Below are 8,086 nucleotides of genomic sequence, written 5' to 3'. Positions count from 1 at the left end.
CCAATGCCCCTCCATATAATTACAGAATGTGCTACAAATTCTTCCCTTAGGTTCAGAGTAGAGGATATTACAGCCACAGATACTATGGCGATTTTGATGTCATATATGCAAGAGCATGCAGAAATGAAAGAAAATATTTCATTTACTTTCAATTCTCCTACATTATAGAAGGTGAAGGTGATGTACTACTACTGTCTCATGATGTAGGAAAACGCTGCTACTCCACAAGGTACAAACAAGACAACTTCTAACTGGATACAGCATCTAACTCATACAAATCTGCTTAGAACTACATGATAAATGCATACACAAATGCTCAAACACCCTGTCCTGAAAAAGGACAGAATGATAAGGATTTAAAAGGTAATTATTAAGCTGTTTGCTGAAAGCAACGATTAATTATGCAATCCATCAAAAAAATGGTTGGTGGCATTCAGTAATAGGAATCAAAGTGGAAATAAGGACTCTGGATGAATTAAGCAAATTACATCTTTTATCTTCTTTTACAGTGCATTTACATGAATCACATCCGAGTGCTAATCACAGGATGGTGCTCAAAATACAGGCATCAAATAAAGAACCATGTATGCATCGCATTTCAGTATTTTCATGAAACAGCACAGTGTGTAACCTCAACATGCATCTTACTGTTTCTTGCAAGTCCATTTTTAAATAAAAGTTGATGCATGACTGGAAAACTCTTTGTGTACGTTTTTTTTTTTTTTCATAGGCTCATACTAGTCTAACAACCACCTGGGTCGTGAAGTTTAGCTGTGCAGTCCAGCCCAGTTTTGTTCCAGAGTTCACTGCACACCTGCATGGTGGGGTATGCTAGTAAAGAGCTACCAAGGTTATGTGGGAGGGTATGTTACTTGGGGATTCATTTATTTACGGTCTACCTCTGTCCATCAGAGATATGGGGGGGGGCCAGACCAGAGGATGAATCTCTGATTTAACCTAGCTGAAGAACTTTTATGTTGCCACTGTAACTTGTGCACAAGTCAGAAGCAAACAGCCATATAAAACAAGGATGATGGCTTATGTTTCAAAATTAAAGGAGCAGAAGCCTTCAGTAAAGGTAAAATGGAGTGAGTCTTGGAATCCCATACAAACTTTGATCTCATGAGTTGTAGACATGCCATCTCTTCACAAATAAGGCAATAAAAGCACCCTTGTGTCCTAAGAATTAACAGGCTGTACAGATGGCAGGTAGAGTGAAAACAAATTCGGGAAAACCAAGCTTCTCCCTTAAAAAAAAAAAATGGAAGTTTAATAATTTATAAAGAGTATGAAGACATAAAAAGGGGAGGAGCGTGATTAGCAGAAAAAGGACGACAGCTGCCTCCTAATGAGTAATGACCAGAGTTTGTGTAAGAAGCTTTGCAGCCCGACAGCTTGGATGGACAGACAATACTTGGGTGTAATGGCAGTTACTTAACTACACAGTGATCCAGCCTCATAGGTTATATTCTTTAGGAATAGAGGCAGAGATGGCGAAGCAGGTCCCTACACATTGGAAGCAGATGCAGCTGTGAAAACATACAGCCAAAGATGGAATGCTTCACCTCAGAGGGAGGAAATGGCATACTAACTTGTGCAGTGGATTACAGGACTCCGCCTCATCTCACAAGGCAGAAAAAGGGTAAAGATCATCCACAAGTACTTAGAAAAAGACTAAATCCTGCAGATGGGACCTGAATTGTGGCACACTAACTAGATCACATGTACCACAAATACACACAAGGGCACAGTCAATGCTCAAATTCATCAGGCCTTAAGACAGCTGACTTAAGAAATTCTCTACCCAGAAGGAAAAAAATCTAGACAAAGAATCTTGAGTGAAGAAGCTTGTATAGCCATGGAGCAAAAAAAGTGTCCACCAAAAAAAAACAACTAATTTATATAGTCATACTACACCAAAATAAGTAGTCTGGGCTTTTAAGTAATTGAGTACATTTCTGGAGGTGCCACCATTACAAATTCTTTGGCAAAACAGATGATATTTAAAGAAGGGCAACAAAAAGATGCAAGTTCATAACCACGAAACATGGGGAAAGAAATGAAATAAACCTGATAAATATATTCAGCAAGACAGGAGACAAATCAGAAATGTGATTAAGTAAATGAATTATGGTCCAAGAGGTTAGTATCATTTAGAGGGCACACACAGAACAATGGCTACATGTCTTCCAAGAGTAAACTGCAGTGGTGGTGATGCTCGGATATGCACACTTATTTTAAATTGAGTATAACTGTCATTAATTACAGTCACTAAATCTGCTGAAATTTGCAACAAATATAGTCAGAATACTAAAAAAACACTATGGTGTCACTAAGCAAAATACTCCCCTTTGTTAGTCCCCAAAGAATGGGCTTAAGTGCTGAGTTTTGGCACCAACGCCAGGGGCAGCCTACCTCACTACTACTAAAACGGACATAAGCTGAAGGTAGGATGAGGCTGGATCGAGGGGGGGGGGCATGTAGTATGAACTTAGAAACAATGGGGGCTCAGGGATTTTGGTTAATCAGGGACCACAGCTTACCTTTGAGGCTAGATAAATAAGTTGACTAGGCAGATCAAGTAGTTTTCTTTAATGTAGAGAAGAAAGATCACTCTGTGAAAATTACAGGAACAAAAATGTTCTTCATAACAGCTGCACAACATAAAACCAGAAACAAGAATTCTGTATACAGTGACTGCTGTGATGACAGCCTAATTTAGTGATAGTGTCCCTATTTATTTGTATTGTTAACAGAGTGGTTGAGCTAGTCAAAAGACCCTTTTTCAGCCACAACCTGAATTCTGTAAAACAGAAGTACACATAACTACGTAAATCTCAAGAGATCTTAAAAACAAAACACAGTAGTTACATTAGAAAGTAAACAAATTTTGGAGGCATTACAGGATTATGAAATTGTTACAGTAGCAATGAACCAATGAAACAATATTTACACCAGAAATAAAACTGAAGAAAACTTACTTTAAAATATTGAAGAAAAGCATTTACTGTGGTTTCAATATTTCATAAATGTACAGACAGTTATACACATTTTATGGTTAAGTCATTATCCTCAACAAGTACAGCATTTTTAGGGGGTTGATGAGGGTTAGCATTATCTGTCAAATGGCTTTTTCCTTCATGAATTCTACTGAATCCTCCATCAGGATGAGAAGCCCGATGGCCAATGCTTCTTAGTGGAGGTGAAAGTTTGAGATTAGGGAGTGGGACAGATTGCAGATTCTGCAGACTGTCCTACCCTCAGTAACCTGCAAGCTCTGCTATTGCGAACCGCTGCAGATGTATGTCTGCTTTTGCGTATGTACAACCTCCTGACCAAGCAGCTACCCTCCCACCCCCATAGGATGGGCTAGATGGCATTGGCCTCTCACTCCCATCCTCCCCTGCCCAGTCCCTCCAGCGCCTGTATTGCTAGTCAAACACAGGTCATCTGGGATGCAGTCAGGACTTTACCGGTTTACCCAGTCATGTGGTTCAGAGGAATAAAGTATTCTTGGCCTAAAACTAATTATAAGAGTAGAATCACATTAAGTTAATATAGTTATCTCTGAATTCCACATTATACTCATACAGACGTTATTACTGCTGTAGTATGTGAAAGAAACATGGGCAAAATCTTAAAAACTAAAAGCCATCAGCCATAATAATTGCAGGGACTTGCTTCACAAAACAGCACTACGAAGAAAGGAATGTAGTAGAAGGGGAAATTACTGGACTTCCTGTACAGAATGGCAAAACCCACAGTGGTGGTGCTGCGGTAGCGTTGTCGCCTCACAGTAAGACGCTGCCTGGTTCGATTCTCAGCTAGAGCGTCTTCTGCATGGAGACATGCGTGAATGGGTGTACCTTCGCTGAAGGTTGTGCGTCAGGCCTGGCAAGCCGGTACGTAAAAATCAACTGCCAATCATTAGCGAACCAGAGTTCCGCTATGGCGTTCCCTAACTGGGAAAAGACAAAAGACAAAAACAAACTGTACAGAATGGCAAAGCAGAAGCAGTTAGAGTAGAAAGGGAAAATACAATGCCATTGTGCTTTGCTGCTGCATGCAAAAAGATAAGATAACATACATTTGTTTATGATGAGTGCACAAAGGATCTGTTGCACTTCAATGAGCAGAAGGTGAAAAATAAATGCTTTCTTTCTAGTGCAGCTACATACCACTTTGTGGGTGCCAATGCCCTAGCTACCAGAGCAACTGGAGTTTCCTGTGTGTATTTAATTCTCCTTAAATGTGCAAAAACATAAGGAAAATATGATTATTGCAAGCTATTTATTGTCTGCAGCTACTCCAGGAAATAACTTCTGAACCTTTTAAACCGAATGGCAAGAACCACTTCTTCAGTAACTTTTCAAACATTTGACTTTCATTATCTTCAACTCTGAATGCCACATGCACCCCCAAAAGTGATGGTTCCCACCTGTATGCAGTGATTAAGAAAGCATGCCACCAGAACAGGCTTAAAAGCTGATAATAGGTAAAACACAAGGCACAGGCTTGAAGATGAGGCTATGAAGTGAAGAAGAGTAAGGGATAGAAGAATGCAAGGAATGGATGTAGAGCAGGTTACCAAACGGATTGGAGGGACTGACCTTGGTACCTTGGCACAAAGGCATAATGCTCTGACTGCAGCCCAGAAAAGCCACGCTTGGTTAGTGGCTTGGGGCGCCGAGAAGCTAGGTAGGCCTGAATGACCCTGACACTCATCCTCAGCGGTTGGGTCTGCAATACTAATGAAATTAATTGGTAACACCAAGCAGTGACCATGTTAAGTGTGTCCCGTGTTGGGCACAGACTTTCCTGTAGTTCAGTGGAACCCCAGGGTACCTGCCTTCCTCAAGGATACAGTTACACTATATGGTACAAGAAGCAGGGCTCATCACTCTTAGCCCTTAAATTATGTCTAACATGACTACCTTGTTTGATGAATTTCGTAGTGATACCCAGTTATCATCGATTTTCCTCCTTTGCAAAGTCAGACATCAGGCATACAAATGATCTCCAAAACCCAGTGCCCCATTTTCAAAGTTCAGTACTCTTCAGGGGCTATCCTTGACAGAAGAAATTAAACAGAGGTCCCACTGATGATAGTCCACATGGACAATCCCATGGCAAAGGATGAATTATATGGAAAGCAGTGGTGTCTTTTTGTAGCAAAGCAGCAAAAATTTCCCCTATTCAATAATACTGCAGCAAGTTCGCAGCAAGTTCGAGAAATATGCTTCCCATGAACCTTTGTTAGCTGTCTGAATGAAGCAGACTGCATTTCCAGCAGTCACTCCAACTTTCCTAAACTGGAGGGACAGATTCTACCTTTAATCTAACACATAACTGGAAAAAAAAGAACTTTATGTTGGGACACCACTGTTCAAGACCTACAATTGTCAGGTGCTACACCAGTTTGAACAGACTGTCTGAAATGTGCTGTTAGGGGAGCAGACAGCGCCATAAATATCGGTGGCACTGATGGAGGCGCACACTCATTTTTCCACCATCCCAGTCCTTTCATCTCAAGCCCTAGCTCCAGTTCCTTAGAGAAGGCCTTATCAATGCACTCTGCAACACCTGGCTTAGCCCTCATTTCAAAGCTGGGCATCCTTCCTATCATTCTTTGTGAAGACGGAGCCCACACATGAAAAGGATTAGGCCCACTCATGACAAGGTTGACACAATACACCCCTCATTGGTGTACATGGCACTACCCACTTTGTTTAGAAACTGACATCTGGGAGAAATTTCAAAATCTATCACAAAATTTGACACTGTTTTAAGCCTTAATGTTTAATATTTTCTATTAAGCTGCTAAGGCAGAGTTAAACAGATTATAAAAGCACCTGAAAATGCAAAGCATACACCTTTAGAATACACATACTGGAATCATGTCTGTGGTTTGAAGAAAAAAAAAAACATGATCTGGAAGATGGGGATGAACACTTATTTGCCCTTTTATTTAAATGCTCATTATATACAGTCATCCAGTATTAAGGACAAAAATCTGTAAACAGGCTAAATAAAAGTGGTTATATCAAGTCAATCCCATCTTCCTCTTCATATGTTCTAGTTTCTTACCTAAGTCTAACATTAAAAAGGCTCTATTATTTTACATTGCATTTGATAGACAAGTTGGACAAAATACAAGTTTTATGGCCTGTGGATACAGTGGGTAAGAATATGTATATATATTTTTTTACAGCACTGCTCTCTGTACTGTCTGCTAACATGCATCTGCATGTATGATGCAATTCATGAGAAGTTTTTGGCAAAGATTTAAGGTAAAGTATCCTATACGATGACAAAGCACAAAACCCAATAATCGAACATGAGCTATTGTAATTCAGTGGCGGATCCAGGAATTTGCAAAGGGGGGGCGCTTTTTAGTGAGATGACTACCGGATGGGAGTGGGAAAGTGGGACACTGGGTCCAGTGGTTATGGAAAGATCACCTTAAGAAGCTCAAACATCATGTGTGGAAGAACAGCAGTATGTAGTTAGTTGCAGATGATTTTGTACCTGAAACAGAAGAGACTAGTTGGCATAATGGTTAATGTCTTTGCCTCCCATGCACCAGGTGCAAGGTTTGATCCTGACCTCTGACCAATGTCTGTTTGCAGTTTGCGTGTTCTCCCTGTTTCTTTGTGGAGTTCCCTCCACCTCTGAAACACATGCTGAGTTTTTCCATCTCAAAATACTTACGAACAAATGGAGCTGTGGGCAGCAGCACAGACTCTACATGGTGTTGTACAGACAAACCGCTTTGGGCATCTACTGTGGTGCTCAGTATCCTCAAGAGGAGAACATGAATCACAGAGTGTGCGCAGAGAAAGAGCTAGCCACTTGACAGTGTAAAATATGGCTCTAGGTGATTCGGTCACAGTGTAGAGCACATACATCTAGAGATAGCACAAGTATTTTCGATGCATACTTGGAACACAGGACAAGTGTTCTGGCTTTTATCGTTTGCCCTTACAGTCAGCTTATTTCCATGAAAACATAAGTATGAAATGCTCAGCTACCTCAGCTGCAGACTCCTCAACACACATTGAATATGCATTTGCTCATGGAAAACTTTTCATTTCATTCAGTGTTCTCTTATTTATTTGCAAAAAAAAAAAAAACATACTAGATTCAGTTAAGTGGCTGAATCCAGACATTCAGCTATGCAAAACTAACAGAAAACATATCAACTCTACAATTATAATTTGTGTAGTTTCACACCCCATGCCAGCCTCAAAACCCCAAGATTACAGCCTATTAACTTAAACATGCTTTGATCCAGCCTTTACTTTGTTTTTACGTTCAAATGCCTACATTTCTTAAAACTAAAAAATAAGGAAAATGCCACTTGTTACTTTAGTATCTTTATCACATACAACAATATCTGATTGACTGATAATTTTATGATCTTATGTAAACAAGGCAAGTTTCTCACCTCTGTGTGATTCATAATTGATTTTTTACATATTTCACCACTGTGCACTATTGCCTTATAACAAGTGACCTACTACCTTTTCCATCTACTTGCATTTCACAAAGATGCTTGCTGTATATTCCAGATTTGCTTTATCCCATTACTAAACTATTTATCTTGGCCACACCAAAACCATGTGTTCAGTACCACTTGCTGGCCATGAAGACTAGATATATAACACATACAGAGAATGCAACATTTTAATTTTTCCGAGAAAGAAAATCTTGACAGCTTTACAGTAGACAGGAATACAGTATAGGTTTTAGTGAGTTTGTATGGCCTACATAGAAATGCTAGGGGAGATGAATGGTCTCTCTATCTGTGGACACCACGGTATAGCCCTCACCATTTGCCCATGGTGATCTTCTAGAAACAAATTAATGATACACTTGGTGTTTTTCAGGCTCCTGTTGGAAAGTCAGGATCAGTTTATTTAGCTGCCTGTTTTGCCTCAGGAGAGAACCTAAACCCTGAAAGCCTTAAACAAGATGGCACATTTTCCTGAGGAATTTGGTGTAACAGACTGCACACAGCCATTAAGGCCACATCAGACTGATGGTGGAGGGGTTACTGAAACAGCAGGGGCTAAATTCCATCAAC

At 40.1% G+C, this 8,086-nt stretch overlaps 1 protein-coding gene across 1 annotated transcript in view; it reads right to left on the bottom strand.

Annotated features, from left to right (window-relative positions):
• The window catches only part of LOC122792184 (microtubule-actin cross-linking factor 1-like), a gene marked incomplete in the record, with an annotated part of 3,579,694 nt that overhangs the window by 3,102,869 nt on the left and 468,739 nt on the right, over nucleotides 1-8,086 (bottom strand).

This window comes from Protopterus annectens, chromosome 1.part2 (genome assembly GCF_019279795.1).
Source record: "Protopterus annectens isolate FY-2018-M chromosome 1.part2, PAN1.0, whole genome shotgun sequence".
In the NCBI taxonomy this organism is placed as follows: Eukaryota; Metazoa; Chordata; order Ceratodontiformes; family Protopteridae; genus Protopterus; species Protopterus annectens.
The sequence above is the reverse complement of the archived record's forward strand: the minus strand, read 5'-3'. Positions and strand labels throughout refer to the sequence as shown.